The 5,101-nt window shown below is 42.5% G+C and overlaps 1 pseudogene; it reads left to right on the top strand.

Moving 5' to 3' along the window:
* Positions 1 to 598: 598 nt before the first annotated feature.
* LOC102442105 lies at positions 599 to 4,088 on the top strand (annotated as a pseudogene).
* The last annotated feature ends 1,013 nt before the right edge of the window (positions 4,089 to 5,101 follow it).

The raw sequence follows: 5,101 nt of genomic DNA on the forward strand, positions 1-5,101 counted from the left end.
CTGAGCCCTTAGCCCTGTTCTCCCAGAAACCTCCCAATAGTCCACTTACTTGGGAGTATTAAGGGGAAAGTCCCAGCCAGGACAAACCAGGTAGAGAAGATGAGGACCTTCCTGATCATGGTTCAGGCGGCAGGGAGCACAGGATGCTGGAGAAGGTGAGCAGGCAGGTGGCAAGCCCTCAGCCTTTATAGAACCCTCAGCCCAAGGGGCTGAAGGCAGCATTCTCAGGTGGTTATTATTTAAAAAAAAAAAAAAAAGTAAGCCTTTCCTGCTCACACACACACACACACACACACATACACATACAATGAGAATGTCTCCCTGGAGCAAAGGCCCTGGGGGAGGGAGAAACAAGGAAGAGGTTGGAGGAAAACCCTGATAAGGTCCTAGGTTGGGTTGCCCCATTACCATTAGCAGCAATTATCTGCTTTTCAGAGGATGAGGGGGAAATTCTAGTTTCACCAGCTAACAGAGGACTCCACTCCTAGCCCAAGACTGCAAGTTTGTCATCTAGACTGGAGCCAACTATTGTTTTACTAAACTCTTGAAATGCTACGTTGAGTCAGAATGCGGGACTAAGAATTGTGGTCAGAGCCTGATGGCGACTTTGATTGTAAGGGAGAGTCCTATTACACAGTCTTCTAACCTGAACCGGTCTCTCAAAGAGAACTGTGACGAGAATCGTAATTACTCCGACCATTATTACTACAATAAAGCAGATGTATCTAAAATTATAAGATTTCACATGTGCTATTATCATATTTGATTCTCACCACAGTCCTATTAGGGAGTCATTATTATCCCCATTTTTCTGGTGAGGAACCTAGGTCAAGGGACTCCAAATTCAAGGACGCCAAATTCAAATGAAGATATTCAAGTTATGCAGAGATGTGATTCACATCAAGTACTCGTGGCTGTGCAGTGTTGGCTCCTGCTGGTGACTTTTCCCGTCCTCTAGGGGGCAGCACGAAGCTGCAATGTGTCCTTGGCCGAAGCACAGATTAACCCTCACAGTAGGTGTACACTGGGCTGAGAATATGCAAGAGGGACTAACACATAAATAGCCTCAGCATTCAATTAAAAGTCATGTCATTACCTGAAGAGGAGGTGTTTAACACATATGTGCAATTCCCATCACAGGGTCCAACTCCCACAAGTCCTTCAGGCCTATTTTCTTTACTTAACACATTGCGTACCACAAAGAAATCTCTAAGACATATGCCAGGGACCGCACGTTTTTGGGCAAACTGCACGTTATTTAAATCATCATAGCTGAAACCGGTTTGGCTCAGTGGATAGAGCGTCGGCCTGCGGACTGAAAGGTCCCAGGTTCGATTCCGGTCAAGGGCATGTACCTGGGTTGCGGGCACATCCCCAGTAGGAGATGTGCAGGAGGCAGCTGATTGATGTTTCTCTCTCATCGATGTTTCTAACTCTCTATCTCTCTCCCTTCCTCTCTGTAAAAAATCAATAAAATATATTTAAAAAAAATAATCATAATGCACTTTAGGTGTTGTTTTTCAATAATTATAACATTTTTATTTACAAAAACAATTAAACAATTAAAGTTCCTAGTACTTTTTTAACGTATGGTACTGTGTAAAACATTTTCCTCTATGAAGAGGGACCAAACAAAATTTACATAAGTATCTAGATTCGCTCCTTTTTCCATGGGCGTGAAAAACGAGAACACTCGTGAGTGGTCCTTAACAGATGGCGAGAAAACTCCTGAGCAGTACGAAATGTCTTAAAAAGTCACAGCTGATTCCTGCACCTCAGAACCCACAGGGTTGGCAATATCATTGACAGAAACTTACACACAGCCCAGAGTCCCCAGAAAAGATGTTATGACAGCCCCCTGAGAGGGAGAGAGAGGGCTGCCCCCTCCCCACTCCTGTCTTGTATCAATAAATGTAAACAAGAGACCCTGATTGTGTTGTGATAAAGCCAATTTATTAAAGCAATTAGAGCAAGCAAATTTAAAGAAGTTAGGGAGCAAATCTACTTCATCCAACTCAGCTAATCTGAGTAGTGAGTTGGGTGGGCGTTCGAAGCGTTATATAGCCTCCTGTCCATAGGTTTCAAAATTCCTCTGCTGAATATCTTGATACAGGTTAATTCTCAAGGTCCCTTTTTACTTCTTGTGGCCTTCCCAGGATTCTCGAGAAGCACCTGGCAATTTTATCTTGCCAAGCCTTAAGACTACTGGCTTCCTTGTTTAGGGATTAAAAAGACAAAACAAACAAACAAAAACCTGTCCTTTCTCCTTCCCCAAAATGGCTGATTTCTTTGTTTAGTTACGCAGAGGTTCTCAACCTGTGGGTCAGACCCCTTTGGCGGTCGAACGACCCTTTCACAGGGGTCGCCTAAGACCATCCTGCATATCAAATATTTACATTACGATTCATAACAGTAGCAACATTACAGTTATGAAGTAGCAATGAAAATAATTTTATGGTTGGGTCACAACATGAGGAACTGTATTTAAAGGGCCAGAAGGTTGAGAACCACTGGTTAGTGCATATGAAAAACTCCCTTCTCCCCCCCTTCGCCCCTCCTTTTCTGCATTCTTCAGTTGGAGAGTCATTAACCATTTGCTTACAAGCCTCCTTGGGAGAGATAAGGGCTTGCAATTTACAAGCTGGCTGTAAATGGCCCGCACTGTTTGGCCTTGTTTTAACTTTCTTGTCTCAGTTTCCTTATTCCTTTTGCCCTGGAATTTTCCTCGCTTTTCACTGCCCTGTAACAAAGCTTTTCAGCAATAGTGATAACACTTAACATTTTGCTCAACTATGTGCCACAAGTATGTATTGTTCTACCCAATACCAACCTAAGGTAATTTTATTATTCTCCTTTTTTAGATGAGGAAACCATGGCACAGAGAGGTTAGGGAAGTTATGAAAGGTCACACAATAATATTGTAGCATCAAGAAGCAGCCTAGCCTGGCCAGTGTGGCTCAGTTGGTTAGGTATCCTCTCATGCACCAAGAGGTCACTGGTTTGATTCTCAGTCAGGACACATGCTCAATTCCCAGTGGGGGATATGCAGGAGGCAGCCAATAGATGTTTCTCTCTCATCGATCGATGTTTCCATATCCCTTCCTCCTTTTCTAAAAAAATCAGTAAAGACATATTTTTTTAAAAAAGAAGAAGCAATCCATTGGGCAGTCTGATGCTAGGGCCTCTCTCAACCACTCTTTTATTTCTCCCCCAAGTCCAGTGAGCTCCCTGATCTCCTCACTGCCCACTTTGTCCTGTGAAGTGAAGCCCTGCACAGACAGGAGTGGGGCGGGGTGGGGTGGGGTGGTGCAGGGAGGCCCTAGTGAAGAACAACGGACAGCAAGGCTGGAGAGAAGCCTGAGAAGCAGCATTGAGTTGGAGCCTCCAGAGGACCCGAAGAAGCAGCAGAAAAACCTGGGAAAACTAGGACAGTGTCTTCCAGGAATGGAAGGGAAAATTCCAGTCGCAGTGCTGAGAAGCCATCAGCTGAGGAAGCTGCAGGCCTCCCAGCAAAGCCTACAGTGATCTCCAGTTTAGATTTGCCATCGGCAGTCAGATGGCAAAGAAAGCCTCAGCCAGAGCCGTCAGACTTGGATCAAGTAAACCCAAAGAAACTCTTCCAACTCTTGCTCCAAAAACCCTTTCGGTAGCAGCAGCTTTTAATGAAGACTAAGATAGAGAACCTGAGGAAATGCCTGCAGGAGCAAAGTGAAGAATATTGAAAGGGTTACACCAACATCAGCAGGACCACTCTCCTTCAATAAAGAAAAGCATGGGTTTTCTTTATGTTTTGTTTTTCCATATATTTTTATTGATTTCAGAGAAGAAGGGAGAGGGAGAGATAGAAACATCAATGATGAGAGAGAATTGATGATTGACTGCCTCCTGCACGCCCCCTACTGGAGATCAGGCCAGCAACTCAGTCAAGCGCCCTGATCAGGAATCCAACCATGACCATCTGTTTCATAGGTCAACCCTTGACCACTGAGCAACACTGGCCAGGCAAGCATGGGTTTTATGATAACCAGAAGCTATGGGAGCAAAATATAAAATCTCATCTTCGAAATGCCCATGACCAAGACAATTAAATTATATGATTTGAAATGGGGGTGTTGTAAAGCTGAAAGGAACAGTTTCCTTTTTAAAGAATGGTATTTAAAACAAGGACTACCTTTGGAGACACCTTTTTATTTTTCCAAGGTTGAGTGGTACACTAATAAGTGAGAGTTTGAAACTTGACATGATTTATATTTTCTATACAGATTTCAAGACATGTGCTAATTTTGTAGTTTCCTATGATTAGTTTCCAATGGTCACAGATAATTTTTGAAAATCAGAAATAGTACCTTTCTAAGAATGGCATATTTTTTAGACACAGCTATTAGCACATTAAGAGGGAAGCAAAAAGTTGTTTGTTTAAACTGCAAGCAATTACTCTGTAACTTAACTCCCTTATTAACTAAACTTTCCGTCTCCTAGGAACAGCCTTATAGAAAAGGAGTATTGCATTGGAGCAAAATGTTACTGAAAGTAAGTTAGATAAAAGTAAAATATTGCTCATCACTGGATCCAATTTACAGATGAGGAAACTGAGCCACAAACAATTTAAATAACTTGCCCAAAGTTACAAGAGCCAGTAACAGGTAGAAGCATGATTCAATCCAGGCAAAATGGCTCAGAGTCAATTCCCATCTTTCTTCTGTATAGATTCATCTCTTCATCATTTCCGTGTCAAGGGTAATTACTCTGATAGTTAGAGATCAATCCCTTCCTTACATCTCTTCCCCGACTATATTGAAAGCTTCAGAGGGCAGGGGCCAGACTTATACAACTTTATTCGCTAACAACATCTTGCTAGGTGCTTTGCCCATTATTCTTGAACCAAATTATCTCATACATTTTAAAAGCAGACATTGAAGCTTAGCAGAATCCCAGCTATGTTAGATTTGAAAGGAGGTTAAAGAATGGATAAAGGATGGAAGAGCCCATTATTAGATTTGATAAACCCCCAAAGCAATCTGAAACAGTCACAAAATCAATTGCACACAGTTTTTTTCTCTCTCTTGATCATTAGGATTTCCTTCTACAGTGCTGCCTCCTC

The sequence above is a fragment of the Myotis lucifugus genome, unplaced genomic scaffold, assembly GCF_000147115.1.
Source record: "Myotis lucifugus unplaced genomic scaffold, Myoluc2.0 scaffold_10, whole genome shotgun sequence".
Classification (NCBI taxonomy): Eukaryota; Metazoa; Chordata; class Mammalia; order Chiroptera; family Vespertilionidae; genus Myotis; species Myotis lucifugus.